At 36.8% G+C, this 16,584-nt stretch overlaps 1 non-coding gene across 1 annotated transcript; it reads right to left on the bottom strand.

Moving 5' to 3' along the window:
• Positions 1-12,281: 12,281 nt before the first annotated feature.
• Positions 12,282-12,388, bottom strand: LOC117911933. Its single transcript, XR_004650954.1, has one exon. It is a non-coding gene; the product is annotated as a small nucleolar RNA R71 (small nucleolar RNA).
• Positions 12,389-16,584: the final 4,196 nt, after the last annotated feature.

Consider the following 16,584-nt stretch of genomic DNA (forward strand, 5'->3'; position numbering starts at 1 on the left):
AGATGTGAAGTAAGTTATTTGAAACAAAATTAGCTTAAAATATGGCTATCCCAAATGTCGTCCACCATATATTTTTTTTCATTTGATCCTCTTCTTATTCAACTTTAAACTATCTTTTTTGCGCATATTATTGCAACTAAGGTGAAAATCCATATTGGAGAAAATGCCTAAGAGTAGAGGAGCAACTAACTGACTTCACCTACCAACTTCAATCATTGCCTGTAAAACAAATATAAAGGTATGTAATTTTTTTTTTTTTTTATATCCAATGTTGAATTAGAAATGAAAATTTGAATAGTGAGAATATTTTTATATTTTAAGATGATTAATATGCCCCTCAAAAACCTTTTTTATGTTTGTTATTTATATAATGATTAATATTTTTACAAGTTTTATTTTTCCATAACTCTCAAATCTTTTGCAAATAAATTTTGAGTTCATACACTGTAAGTCCATTTAGCATTTGGAAAAAAAAAATATTTTTAACCTGTCCAATTTGAATTAGCGACCTAAGGATATCTATTGGGTTAAACCAACGACAGTTCTCCGCTCTACCAACAAAGCTAAGGTTAGATTTGAAGTCTACAATCAAAGCTAAGTTATATAAATTGTGAGTTGTTTGATTTTAGGTGATTCTTGGGAATTTATGGATGTTCGTAAACTTAAAAAAATCATAAACTCTTTTGTTAGAGAGAAACTAAAACATAGAATACCAAGCCCTTATAGTAACTAGCTATTTGGTATTGTTCATCAAAAGAAAATACATGGATTGACCCCATCATTTCTATCCCGTAGAAATTATGAGATCACTCGAGAAACACTTTCATTAAGTTGAGGTTTGTTTGTTTGTTTGTTTGTTTTTTAAATGGTAAGACTCCAATGGCTTAAAGTGATGTGTAGTTTTGAAATCATTGGTAAATGAAATAAAGGGACATCGTTTACAAAGCTACTTAGGGACCTTTATATGTAATCAACACAATGTGTTTATTCAAGTTAATGATTGGATATGTGTTCTAATTGTTGAGAATGACAAGATATGGGCTCTTGTTTTAGTATGTTTTCTTTCACATTAATATGAAATGAAATATTATTCTTATCTTACCTTGTGATTATTATTTGAATCATTTTTAGGAAAAGTTTAATGTTGAGTGTTGAGAACCCCATATTTCTCCATTCCTTATCTCTAGATCTCGTAGGGTGCATGCACCTATCTATAGGGATCTTTAGATCTAATTCAAAGAAAACAAATGGCTTCAAAAACCATTTTAGGATAGAGATCTAGAGATTTAAGACTCATACTTGGATTTGGATTATCTTAAATCAATTCCTGATGGTGAAAAACATGCCTGAAGGTCTTGTACATCTAAGATTTACCTCTCAATGATTTGAAAATCCTGACACTCTAAAGTATAGGCTTTGGAAGGGAGGAATCATAGGCTCTCTTTCTTTAGAGGCGGAAGACAACTCTTATAGCAAAAAATGATGGACACCCTAACCCCTAAGGGGTGTTTATAAGGTTCCCCTACTAGGCTTAAGTGACTTGAGCCCAACACGGCTTAGATCACTTAAATTAGCCCAAAACATCCTAATTCATTAATTAACCACACAGGGCCATCTAATTAATCAATTAACCTAATCTAAAGAGCTTGTTCACTATCCCCTGTGCAATCTTGTGTAATTACCAAAACACCTTTATGCATAAGAATGAACCTAGAGTCAATCCTACCCTCATAAACTGTGTCATCATAGTATATGAACTCAAAGTAGGGACCACTAAGATCCATAGGAGTACTAGCTTCCTCAGAATCTAATTCCGAAGTTGATTCAACATTCCACTAAAAAGAATCAACTATACTCTAGTATCTTATGTAAATAATAATGAGACGAAGTTGGGGTCTCTAACCTATTATCCATTCCATGCAAGCTTCCCATGAACTGGTGTTCATAATCTAACAAGGTAGTGTTATCACCTATCAAGATTACTACTCAAATCTTTGAGTTACAAATCCCACTTATTATGTGATCAACTGATATACTCTAGCTCTAAGGCGTATATGTCAAATTCCACTAAAGGAATTAGTTCGACCACAGATTTCATGATCACATGTCTTTTAGATAACCCAAGAGGACACACTGTCTCAATCCCATGAGATATCATGGTGCCTCCGTTGAGAATACTTGTTGCCACTAGCTTCCATCAACAATAACCCATTCTATAGGAATATATGACCACTTTAGGATCTCACCCATAATTCAAAGGTTTTAATTGATTTTAGCATAGACTTGATATCCTTTCAAAGTTAAGAGTCTGTGTAGTATTAATAGCTCGATAAATCATGACATTGATAGCCTTGAGTCTCGATTCATTGTAGATTTTGTCCAGTGTGCATCACATACACTAGCGCACTCACCATGAGAAACTCATCTCAACTACCAAAACAAGTTGTCCCTCTAATTAGGAGGTAGTGCACTCCAATCTCTATTGGATTTTCCCAAATCCATGAACTAAGTGTGGAAAATTTATCTATTTACAAGGAACCCATGACTTGTATCTTTTGTGAAACTCCTAATGCACATAAGTTATGAACAATATGAGAGATATGAGTTGAATGCTCAAATCAATGTCAATGTATAAAAGCGATAGTAAGTGGATAGTCAAGTTTGGGCTCAATCCCAACAAATTCCCATTAGCCTTAAAAGTAGACCGGGCACTACATAAAGAATCTACTATATAGTCATATCGCTTTCTTAACTATCTCATAAAGCAAGTATCACTTTCTCTCAATGAGTTTTCTCTTTTAGTGGTATCTTGGTTCTTTAGACTATGCCACCATCCCACTATTATTAAAAACATGATCTTGGATGATACAACCAAGGGAACTACCCATAAACCATTTGACTTCCTTTGTTGCTTTAGAAGCAACAAAAACAACTTAGATGATACATATAACTAGAAATAGACCTACAAGAGTCCTCATCAGATTGAAAGTCTAATTCCTAATACCTAACGACTACTATCTCAATGCTAAAACTCACAAGCTCTAAATCCCTTGTTCTTCAAAGATACTTAAGTATATGCTTGACATCCGCCTAAGACTCTAACAATGGATTAGACTGATATGTACTCACCATTCTTACAACAAAGAAAATATTTAGTCTAGCACATACATCTCATACTTAAGCTACCCATTATAGAGGCATAGGATACCACATTAATGTAATCTCTTTCCTCAAATCTCTAAGGACATTGATCCTGAGAAAGACAACTTTAAACCCAAAGGGTAGCAAACCCTTTTTAGAATTATACATCATGCACATGACCAAATGCTTATCAATATTTGGAGTCTTGGGTCACTCTGTTTCCCTGCCCTAGATCTTATAGGGTGCATGCATCTATCCCTAGGGCTCTCTAGATTTAATGCGACGAAAAATAATGGTTTCAAAAACCATTATAGAATAAAGATTTAGAGATTTGAAACTCATACCTATGATCTGGATGTTTCAAAATCAAAATCCATCCATTAAAGAACATGCCTAGAAAAACTGAAAAGTCTCTTTCCTTAAGTTGCTGCCCACGTGCGCATCCCATGTGATTCTCATACATGTAGCTTATGGGAGTCCATGCGGTTCTCATGCACGTAGCTTGTGCACATCTTGTGAACTATAGCCCTACATCCAAGGAGGTCTTACACACCAAAGTGTACACCAAAGGTCTTGTACACCAAAGATCTTCCACCCAATGACTCGAACCATAATCTTGGCACTCCAAAGTATGGGCTTTGGAAATGAGAAGTCTATGACTCTCTCTCTCTCTTTCTCTCTAGAGGTGGAACACAGCTCTTACCACAAGTCATTAGAAAACCATAACCTTTAAAGGGGTATTTATAGGGTTGGCCATTAAGCATAAGTGACTTAAGCCTAACAAGGCTTGAGTCACTTAATCTAACCCAAAACGAGTCCTAATTAATTAATTAACCATATACGATCATCTAATTAATCAATTAGCCCAAACCAGAAACCTTGTTCATTATCCCTTGTGCAACCTTATGAAATTATAAAAATGCCCTTATGCACAAGAATAAACCTAAAACCAATCCAACCTTTATAAATCAAATCTTGACTGATGACAATATATCTACTTTATATCCAATGACTAGATTGTCATCTACCTACAAGATCTAAGAGCACTACCATGTTTTCTTAAGCTTTCTTGTACACAAAAGACTCTTTGCTGTGAAAATTTTTTGTTACTTCATCTCATAAATGAGATGCACCTTAATAGATAGGAGTATTTTGATTGATTTGAGTATGGCTACTGTTGAAAAGGTTTTCTATAATTGAAACAAAGTTTCAAACTATAACCTTTAGTTATAGACTAGCCACGTAAAACTCAAGTTTTCCATCTTCTCCTTTGTTCCTCTTATAGACCAACTTACACCTATAGGTTTTATCTGGTTCCCAACCAGTTCAGCCGGTTGATAAAAAATCCCAAATTCGGTCAGAAAGTTCCTAAGTGATTAAGGAAGCAAAAAAAAGAAACGGTTCTCAATTCCGAATGAGTGAGAACCAGACCAAGAAAGGCAAGTGTTCCCCATGGCTGACAGAGGCAGTCAGTTATGGTGCTGAACCGGTTCCCAACCGGTTCATCCGGTTGATAAAAAATCCTAAATTCGGTCAGAAAGTTCCTAAACCAATCAACAACAATCATGTGTGGCCTTTATTATCCACACCCAAGCAATACAATCCTCATATCAAAGGGAAGAAAAGATGATGAGGAAGGAGAAAAACATATGAAGACGAGGAAGATAAACTGTCAGCAAAGAAAATTCAGCATGCTTACCTCAGAATCTCCACCAAATATGATCCGTGTATGCCAATGATGACTCCCAAAACTAAGATGTTGTCATTCTCCTCTTCAAAGAAACCACAGTGCTGAAGCTTTCCCCCACGCTCTCAACTCAGAAGATGCTCCTAACCTTTTTGTTTCTCTCACCAGCAAAATTTCCCCTCTCTCAGAAAATGCCAAAAGGTCATTTGCTCTCGTCTCTTCCCACCTTTTATACTCATACCCCTCTCAGCATTTGAGCCTCCTGGGTCCCTTCCCCTTCAACACCGAAATCCCCTTCATCAGCATGGGAACCACACCTCTCATTACTTCTCTTAAACTTACAAGACCAGCTCACTCCCTTCAGCTTTCAGCTTGCTTCACCACCAATAATCCATATGGATTCGTGGTGGGCTACAAGGAACCCAAACCAAGGCCCAAAATGGACCCACAACATCGCCCAAAACCAATCTGGAGCTTACGGGCCTGAGCCATGTAGGATTTGGGCCCCAAAATTACTAGAATTAGTGTTTTACCTCAGCTGACTCAATGAACCGGCTGAACCGGACGAACCGGATGCCCACCGGTCGAACCGATGGCAAAAAATTTTGAAAGTTTGACAGAATGAATGTTCCTAGAAGAGTAAGGAATCCATGAAAAAAAATGGTGCATGATTCCGAGTTCGGAAGAGGGAGATATGATCAAAACAATTACCAAAAATCAATGTTCTACACCAGCTGACTCGATGAACCGGTTGAACCAGCTGAACCGGCTGCCAACCAGCCGACCGGTTGCAAAAAATTTTGAAAATTTTACAGAATGTTCCTGGAAGAATAAGGAATCCATAAAAAGAAACGGTTCTTGATTCCAAGTTTGGATGAGGGAGATACGATCAAAACAAGCCCGAGTGCTCCGAACCTCAACATGCCCCTATAAACTCCAACTAAGCTAAAACATCGAGATGACCCCACTTCCTTCCTATAGCGTGATGTGAATGACTAGGAAAATGGCCATGGTGACCCTCCAAAATGAACCACATATGCACCACAATGGAACACAGACAAACCCACACGAGGCTCGGACACCGACTAAGCCCAAAAGGGGCCCTAGTGGTGCCTTATGCGAACGATGGGTGGATGTGACACCCGAAGGATAAATGTCAGTGTCGAGGGACAAAATTGAGGGTCTACACCTATGCAATGTGGGATTATCTTATATTGTATTCCAATCTATATCACTCTTTACCTCATTCCTTATCATAAAGTCTTCATTAGAAATTTGGCATATTTGTCAACAAATATCTTTTGATGATCTTGACTATAAAGGTAATAAATAGGTTATTTGATCCTACCTTAAATTCAATGAGTGTATTCAAGGCATCAAATTTCCTATGTAAATAACTAAACCTAGACTAATCATCACTAAAAGTGATGAAATGCCCATACTCTCCTGATGCATAGACACTAAAAGTTCCATACATGTCAGTATGCACTAACTTCAAATACTCCTTGGCTCTAATCATTTTGGTCATTTTACCATCTATATAAAATTTGTAGACTAGAAGATCTTCTAGAATCACAGAGTCTAAACTTGACTAGTCTTTGGATCCTATTTAGATTAATGGCTTAAGTATATATACTAAATGTTTAATTGGTACTAGGTTCAATCCTGAGATTTCACTATTGTGAATGGTTAGGAAATTTTATTTTAAGAAAAGATAAGTTGGAAAAGGATTAAGAGCTTTCTTCTCTTTTTAAAATTAATTCTTAGAGATTTTAATTTTGTTTAAAATCTTCTCAAATATTTGAGATCTCTAAGAATAAAATATTTATTTTAAGGAAGAGCTCTTATTTTTTTACCAAATCTTTATAAAATAATATTTTTCCTATTTTGCACAAGATTCTAATTTAAAGAAAATAATTTAATTTTGGAAATTCATGATAGATAATTTATAATTAAGAAAGTTACCAAAATAAGTGTTAAAACCTAAAGAAAAATATTTTGGTATTCTTAGTAAATTTTTATGAGAAGATTTTTCCAAGATTATTTATTAAAACTGTTTGTTGCTAATAAGAATGCTATTCCTTTTAGTAATTTAATTGAGATATAAAATATTTTGAGAATACTTTTCAAAATAGATTGTTTAATTCCTTTTTGAAAATAAACATTTTTGGGAGTTTTTCATAGCGAATATTTTATTCATTAAGGAATTACTAAAATGTTTTGTTTTTGTTAGGATTTATTCGGAGAAATTGTTATGAAGTTTCCATATAAATATTTATTAAGTTGGAAACGTGTAGGGATAAGGAAAGTAAATTTATGAGGAATTTTGAATATGAGAAGCAAAAGTTCCATTATTTGATAAGGTGCTCTCAAGATTTTCAAAATCTCAAAAATTGATAATTCCTTTATTACAGTTTCCAATTTGGAAAATAAATATTTTGGAAATATTCATTAGAGATAATTTACCATTAAAAAATTATTACCAAAAGGCTTAGTAATTTGATGGAAATAAATTTCCTTGAAATATTTCTTTAACAAAATCTTTATTAATAGGAATTGTGTATAGAAGGAGAATTTTATGAAAATAGACTTTAAAATTTTTAGTAAATATTTTATCAAAATTCTTTTTGAAATTACTCTCATGGAAATTTTAAATTTTTCATGTTCATATTCTCATATTACACTAGGTATCCAACTAAGAAATAAATATTTTTAGAAATTTTCAAAGTAGATAATTTATTTGTTATGAAAATTACTAATGGTTTTGAAATGCTCTTATTTATCTCAAAAGATTAAGTAGGAGAGAGCCTTAGGCAAGCCCATGACCTCCATTGTCAAGTTCATCTTGATTTAGGTTCATCACCACCCTATTGGCAGGTTGAGCCCTAAGAATCAAGGGATATAAACTCCCCATTAGGATGAGAGCAAACATGTTTGTAATGGGAGCAACCACCCCACTAGTGGGGTTCCTTATTTGGTGACATTGATAGTTCAAGGACAAGTGTTATACACTTATCATTGGATATAAAGTGGTTGAATCCCCCACCGTTGTCCCATTTGCATAGTCCATGGGCCAAATAAAATGTATGTTGATCTTGCCTTTAAATACCTCTCATGGTTAAGGTAAGGAAATCAATCTGAAAGGGTCTCTAACTAGTAATAAGGTCATGACCTACCCACCATACTAGGATACCTTGCAAAATGATATGTAGTTTGAGAGCACTACATTTTGCTAAATTAATTACCAAATGCCTTGAATGCTCAAATATGTCGTATGCTTGGTTATATTCTTTGTTACATATATCATGTTGGTTTATTATCACTATCTTTCTCATAATGGACCAAGCCCAACTAATCAATTAGACTTAATATTATTTTGGATATAGTAACTAATTGTATAGAAGTTAGTTTAGGCAGAGCTAGCTATTCCTTATGAACTAACCTATAAAAAGGAAAAAGTGGTATATTAAGGTGGTATTAGATGGATTAGAAGACCATGTGTCTAATCCTTGGATCTTTGGATAATGTGTTGTAATAGCAACACATGTCTATTACCAAACACTTTGATATTTTCTTTCTAGTTTGTAATGGTTTTTTTGGTGATAAGGGTAGGTTATCTTTGACAAGCTACTCTTATGATAGTTATGAACACCTGTTTTCATATGATCTTAGAGACCTTGCCATTTTCCTTTGAGATGGCTAAAGGAATTCTCAATGATTATAGGGTGTTCATATGAAATTCAAAGGTTCTTTAGGTTTTTCTACCAAGAAGAAGAACAACAACACCTAAAAAAAAAAGGGTATTGCTATGATATACCCCTTGAATAATTGAAAGTCCAATAGAGAATACCTAGAGGGGGAGAGGGGAGGTGAATGAGTGATTTTTAAAATTAAATTAATATTTTGGAATTATAAGCATTTTTTCTCATCTCAAAATATGAAAAGGATAACCTGGATATTCAAAAAGGATTTCACCCCAATAAAAATATGATTTTTATGGTTAATTGATATCCAAAGATTAACAATATATGTTGAAATATGTTAGGAATAATAATAACCAACCTAACAAACTTAACAACCAATTAACCAATCAATCCAATATATTCAATATCTTTAACCAAAATATATGCAGGAATAAATATAAACCTTTTAGAATAGCCTTGCAATATATTAGGTTAAAACAAATTAAACTATTCTAGGCAATTCAAACGTAATATCAAATATAAAGAGATAAACAATGAGGCACAAAATTTTTACATGGAAATCCATTATTTGAAATCAAGTCAGACGGATTTATTTGGCTACTTTAACCTAAAGATTTACTCTTCAATACCTATAACTTGATCCACGTTCATGACATAACAACTACTTGTTGCTCCCTAGTAGATCCTTCAGTCCCTCCCAAGGGACTATGAACTTCAACCAACAATTTAAAGAATCGAATCCTTGAATGACAAAATGAGAATGATGTGGCAAATTAGTCTTTTTCTTCACAAGGAGTACCTTTAAAGAATGAGAGGTCTTCAACAAACTTTAAGATCTCTATGATCTCTTAGCTCGAATCTCTAACCCTCAAAGGGTCACAAGGTAGGTATTTATAGGCAAAAACCATAAGGATTTTGGTATCTCAAGTTTCCAAATTAGAGTTGGATTGAAATTCATTCAAAATATGTTTCTAAACTCGACAGGATTGTCATAATCACTTGAGCGGACTTAGACCGCTTTAGCACTTTAACCGCTTGAGTGGGATTAATTGCTTGAACGATCCCCGTTTTTTGGAAAAACATTTTCTAAAAACCTTTTAAGCTCAAAAATGGTACCAAACCATTTATACCTCAAATAAGCCTTTATATGCCACAAGCCAAACCTTTTTAGACATACTTATGACTTCCTAATTGGACAAACAACAACCCTTGATTTTCAATGAAGAGTAAGTCACTATCTAAAAAGACTTATATGACAAAACATAAATTGGAACATAATTGCCAACATATAAACAAGACTCAATGTCTTAGCAATTTCCCCATTTGGAAATTTTATGACAAAACATCGTTACATAAACCTACCCATACCCTCATAATGGAGTTTATATAACACGCATTAACGCTCAATTAAAACTAAACTAAGGGAATGCTTTGCAATGCTTTATAGTACTTATCTTCCAACCCTGTAACCTACACATATATAGAAAACTACACCAAAGGTAAAGTAGTGTGAATGATAAAATAATATTGTGAAAGCTGATTACTACCCAAAAAGTGCTATTTTGCGCCTTTAATTCATTATGTTTTAAGTACTTTTGTGTAGTAGTTCTCCATTTTTATTCCAATTGGCATGTTAAGGACCTAGCAATGACTTCTAATCATATTTGTGGCTAGTTTTAGTGTTTTGACAGCTTTTTGGATCATTAAGACAAGCCAAGTAAAGGAGAGAAGCAAAGAGGAAAATAGAGTGAAGAGAATAGAGGACAGCAGCTGCAGTCTTCCTTCACACTTTTGGAGCACTTCCTGAATTCAATTTTCTACATGCTATATACCATTTCAAATCTCATAAAGTCAAGAATCCAACGCTTCAAACCGTGTACGATTTGGAGCTGAAATGAGGAATATATGGCCTTCGGAAGACAACTGCACCAAGCATGTGCGAATTTCGCACAGCAGCCCAAGCTTGTGCGAAATTCGCACAACACCTTCCCCTTGTGCGAAATTCGCACCAGCCCATGCGTCTTTGGTGCAAAATCTCCTCTGTTTTGCCGACTCCACATGAGATCTTTTATTTTGTTTTTTTTTTTTTATGTAAATTCCTTTCTTATCCTTGTAAGTAGCCAATCACAGGCTTTTCTTTGTAAAGACTATAAGAGGGGTGGAAATCATCTCTCGAACATGTATTATGTTCTACACTTAGTGAAATACAGGGCTCTCTTTGCTTCCCTTTTCTCTCTACTATTTTCTTTTTCTTGGAAGCCAAACAACCTCTGAGGATGTTTTCCCAGAGGATGAGAGGCTAAACTTTTGGTTTCTTGGAGTGAAGGAAGCTAGGTGAAAAGTCCAGATGCTAAAGTGGAAAACTCTCGTGCATTAAATACAGGTAGTTGGAGTTCATAAATGGCTTTTAAATCTAAAGTTTTTCTTTAAATCCCTTAAAATCACTTTGAATGGCCAATACATGATAAGCTTGAGGTCTCTGTGGATACTTATTGCTAGATCCACATCAGTCCATTAGTTATCATGTACGAGCCATTGAAAAGTGGCTCGAGGTGAAGACCCATAGTGTCTAAAGCCATTAATGGAACTTGACTACCATTTCTATTGACTTTTTATGGATTAAATCTTCATTGTTAAACCTATACCGGTTCGGGAAACAACCATCCTTTATGTTGTTGTCCCTAATACGAGATGAGAATCCGGAATTTCCACTTTGCATTCTGAACTTGATCCTAACAACCCTTAGCTCCGGGAGACTTTCTTTCTTCCATTTTTACTAAGTTCTATGTTAGTTTAGTTTCAAACACCACTTTCAAAACAAATTTTATTTTCTTTTAAACTTTAAGTTTTTGACAAAGGAACTCATCAGACTCAATTTCTAATCTTGAGTATATCACTGGTAGAATGAAAACCCATCCTAGAGTTCGACCCTAGAGCTGCTATACTATAGTAGCTTTGCTACGCTAGTATGAGGTCATAATATTATAAATATTTTTTGATTAAAACACTCGACTCGGCACGAATCAAAATGGCGCCGTTGCCGGGAATGGTGCCACGATACAGTGATGCAACTTTTTAGAGGCTACTTGTGATTTTCATCACAAGTTTGGTGAATTCCTTTTTCACTAACTTCATTTCCTTTTCTTTTAATTGTAGAATTCCTTTTGTTTTCTTTCTAACCTTAACTTTCTTCTAGCTTTCTTTTGTTTTTGTTTTCTTTGTTTTGTTTTCAGGTAAGTTGTCACTTGTGCATGCCCTATTGGATTCGGGACCAAGAGGGAAGGCTAGTAAGGATAGAGAATCCTCAAGACACAGAGTTGGATATCTGTGTAAACATCATGGACCCTCCATAAGAGGATCAGAATTCTCAACACGGTCAAGGGGGTAATCCAAATGCATATCTATCCATGAGGGATAGAATGCACCCACCAAGGATGAGTGCACCCTCATGCATCATACCTTCTCTTGAGCAGCTGATTATAAGGCCCCATATTGTGCCCCTCTTACCAAATTTCCATGGAATGGAGAGTGAGAATCCATATGCCCACATCAAGGAGTTTGAGGAGGTGTGCAATACTTTTAGAGAGGGAGGAGCTTCAATAGACTTGATGAGACTCAAGATATTCCCTTTTACTTTGAAGGACAAGGCAAAAATATGGCTTAATTCTTTAAGGCCAAGGAGCATAAGGAATTGGGTTGATCTTCAGGCCGAATTTTTGAAGAAATTTTTCCCCACCCATAGGACCAATGGGTTGAAGAGACAAATCTCAAACTTTTCTACAAAAGAAAATGAGAAGTTCTATGAATGTTGGGAAAGGTATATGGAGGCCATCAATGCTTGTCCTCATCATGGCTTTGATACATGGCTCTTGGTGAGCTATTTTTATGATGGGATGTCTTCCTCCATGAAGCAAATTCTTGAAACCATGTGTGGGGGAGATTTTATGAGTAAGAATCCGAAAGAAGCCATGGACTTTTTAAGTTATGTGTCCGAGGTGTCAAGAGGATGGGATGAGCCCAACTCAAGAGAAAAAGGAAAGTTTCCCTCTCAACCAACCCAAAATCCAAAGGTTGGAATGTACATGTTAAGTGAGGACATGGACATGAAAGCTAAGGTGGCAACAATGGCAAGGAGGTTGGAAGAACTTGAGTTGAAAAAAATGCATGAAGTCTAAGCCATTTCTGAGACACAAGCCCATGTCATGCCATGCACCATTTGCCAATCATGTGATCATGTGGTAGATGAGTGCCCAACCATCCCAGCTGTGAGGGAGATGTTAGGTGATCAAGCCAATGTTGTGGGGCAATTTAGGCCCAACAACAATGCACCTTATGGAAACACCTATAATTCAAGCTGGAGGAACCATCCAAATTTTTCTTGGAAACCAAGGCCACCTCCATACCAACCACAAGCCCAAACCCAAGCACCTCAACAAACCTCTTCAGTGGAGCAAGCCATTATGAACCTAAGTAAAGTCATGGGTGACTTTGTGGGTGAACAAAAGGCAATCAACTCCCAATTGCACCAAAAGATTGAAATGTTGAGAGTTCTCAAATTAAGAGAATGGATGGGATGCAAAATGATCTATCTCAGAAGATAGATAATATTCAATACTCCATCTCTAAGCTTACCAACCTCAACACAGTGAATGAGAAAGGAAAGTTTCCTTCTCAACCAAGCCAAAATCCAAAGGGTGTTCATGAAGTTGAAACCCAAGAGGGGGAGTCTTCAAAGTTGAGGGAGGTCAAAGCTGTGATCACCTTGAGGAGTGGGAAGGAGGTTGATCAACCCTTGCCTAAGGTGAGGCAAGATGAAGAACTCATGTCAAAGAGAACCTTGGTTAAAGAGAGCAATAACCAAGAAGAGAAGAGTGGGAAGAAAAATGCATCCAAATCAAGCATTGAAGAAGAGCCAAAGATAGTGATTAAAGAGGATATGATGAAAAAACATATGCCTCCCCCTTTTCCTCAAGCTTTACATGGAAAGAAGGAAATCAAGAATTCATAAGAAATTCTTGAAGTTTTGAGACAAGTGAAGGTGAATATACCCTTACTTGATATGATCAAGCAAGTCCCCACATATGCAAAATTTTTAAAGGACTTGTGCACGGTCAAGAGAGGGTTACATGTGACAAAGAATGCATTCCTCACTAAGCAAGTAAGTTCTATCATTCAGAGTAAGTCTACAGTTAAGTACAAAGATCCGGGATGTCCCACCATTTCAGTTAACATTGGAGGGACACATGTGGAGAAGGCTTTGCTAGACTTGGGGGCAAGTGTGAATTTGCTCCCATACTCTGTACAAGCAACTGGGACTTGGAGGATTGAAGCCCACAACCATCACTCTCTGCTTAGCTGATAGGTCGGTCAAAATCCCAAGGGGAGTGATAGAGGATGTTCTAGTTCAAGTGGACAAATTCTACTATCCCGTGGATTTTGTTGTACTTGATACTAATCCCACTATTAAGGAAGCAAATTATGTGCCAATCATCCTTGGGAGACCTTCCCTAGCTACCTCCAATGCCATCATCAATTGTAAGAATGGGGTGATGCAGCTCACATTTAGAAACATGACCTTGGAATTAAACATATTCCACCTGTGCAAGAGGCATCTTCACCCAGAAGAGGAGGAAGGATTGGAGGAAGTGTGCTTGATCAACACTTTGGTTGAAGAGCATTGTGACAAGAATTTAGAAGAGAGCTTGAATGAAAGCCTTGGAGTGTTTGAAGAAGGGTTACCTGAACCCTCTGATGTGCTAGCCATCATGTCTCCTTGTAGGAGATGGGAAGAGATCTTACCACTGTTCAATAAGGAAGATTCACAAGGAGTAGCTATAGAGGACCCTCCAAAGCTTGTTTTGAAGCCACTTCCTGTTGATTTGAAGTATGCATATTTGGAGGAAAATGAGAAATGTCCAGTGGTGGTTTCTTCAACTTTCACAAGTGATCAAGAGGATAGTCTTTTGGGAGTCCTCAGAAAATGCAAGAAAGTCATTGGATGGCAAATTTCTGATCTGAAAGGGATTAACCCTTTGGTATGCACCCACCATATCTACATAGATGAAAATGCAAAACCAGTGAGGCATCCCCAGAGAAGGTTGAATCCTCACATGCAAGAGGTGGTAAGGGGTGAAGTTCTGAAGCTACTTCAAGCAGGGATCATATATCCCATTTCAGATAGCTTGTGGGTGAGCCCAACCGAAGTAGTCCCAAAGAAATCTGGAATTACTATGATCCAGAATGAGAAAGGGGAGGAAGTCTCTACACGTCCTACCTCAGGATGGAGGGTGTGTATAGACTACTGGAGGTTGAATTCAGTGACTAGGAAGGACCATTTCCCATTGCCTTTCATGGACCAAGTCCTTGAGAGAGTCTCAGGACATCATTTCTACTGTTTTCTGGATGGTTACTTGGGGTACTTCCAAATAGAGATTGATTTGGAAGATCAAGAAAAGACAACCTTCACTTACCCCTTTGGTACTTTTGCGTATAGGAGGATGCCCTTTGGTCTATGTAATGCTCCTACAACTTTCCAGAGATGCATGCTAAGCATCTTCAGTGATATGGTGGAGCGCATCATGGAAGTCTTCATGGATGACGTCACTGTATATGGAGGTTCATATCAGGAGTGTTTGTTGCACTTAGAAGCTGTTCTCCAAAGATGTATTGAGAAAGACCTAGTGCTAAATTGGGAGAAGTGCCATTTTATGGTACAACAAGGAATTGTCTTAGGACATATAATCTCCAAGAATGGCATTGAGGTAGATAAGGCAAAGGTGGAGCTAATTGTTAAGTTGCACCTCCCACAAATGTTAAAGGAATTAGGCAATTCCTAGGACATGCCGGGTTCTATAGGAGGTTCATTAAGGATTTCTCAAAAATCTCAAAACCTCTTTGTGAACTCTTGGTAAAGGATGCCAAGTTTGTGTGGGATGAGAAATGTCAGAAGAGTTTTGAGGAACTGAAGCAATTCCTCACAACTGCACCAATAGTGAGAGCCCCAAATTGGAAATTACCTTTTGAGGTAATGTGTGATGCAAGTGATCTTGTTATGGGGCTGTTTTGGGGCAAGAGAAGATGGAAAGCCCTATGTATTTATTATGCAAGCAAAACTTTGAATGAGGCTCAAAGAACTACACAACTACTGAGAAGAAGTTGTTAGCAGTAGTTTTTGCCTTGGATAAGTTTCGTGCCTATTTGTAGGGTCCTCTATAGTGGCGTTCACCAACCATTCCGCTTTGAAGTACTTGCTAACCAAGCAAGATGCCAAGGCAAGATTGATAAGATGGATCCTTTTGCTTCAAGAATTCAATCTCCAAATCCGGATAAAAAGGGAGTAGAAAATGTGTAGCTGACCACTTGTTAAGACTTGTGATAGCACATGACTCACATGGTCTACCTATCAATGATGACTTCCCTGAGGAGTCTCTCATGTCAATAGAGGTAGCTCCATGGTATTCTCACATTGCAAATTACTTGGTTACTGGAGAAGTCCCAAGTGAGTGGAGTGCCCAAGACAAGAGGCATTTCTTTGCTAAGATCCATGCCTATTATTGGGAGGAGCCTTTTCTCTTCAAATATTGTGCGGATCAAATCATAAGGAAATGTGTTCCTGAACAAGAGCAATCAGGAATTCTATCCCATTGTCATGATAGTGCATGTGGAGGTCATTTTGCTTCCCAGAAAACAGCTATGAAAGTGATCCAATCAGGTTTTTCGTGGCCCTCTCTTTTCAAGGACGCCCACACTATGTGCAAGGGATGTGATCGGTGTCAAAGGCTTGGGAAGCTAACACGCCGAAATATGATGCCTGAACCCCATCTTGATAGTGGATGTCTTTGATGTTTGGGGATAGACTTCATGGACCATTTCCAATGTCGTTTGGACACTCCTACATTTTGGTGGAGTGGATTATGTCTCTAAGTGGGTAGAAGCAATCCCATGTAGGAGCAATGATCATAAGGTGGTTCTTAAATTCCTCAAGGAGAACATCTTTGCAAGATTTGGAGTGCCTAAGGCCATTATCAGTGATGGAGGAACCCACTTTTACAA

The sequence above is a fragment of the Vitis riparia genome, chromosome 3 (assembly GCF_004353265.1).
Source record: "Vitis riparia cultivar Riparia Gloire de Montpellier isolate 1030 chromosome 3, EGFV_Vit.rip_1.0, whole genome shotgun sequence".
Lineage (NCBI taxonomy): Eukaryota > Viridiplantae > Streptophyta > Magnoliopsida > Vitales > Vitaceae > Vitis > Vitis riparia.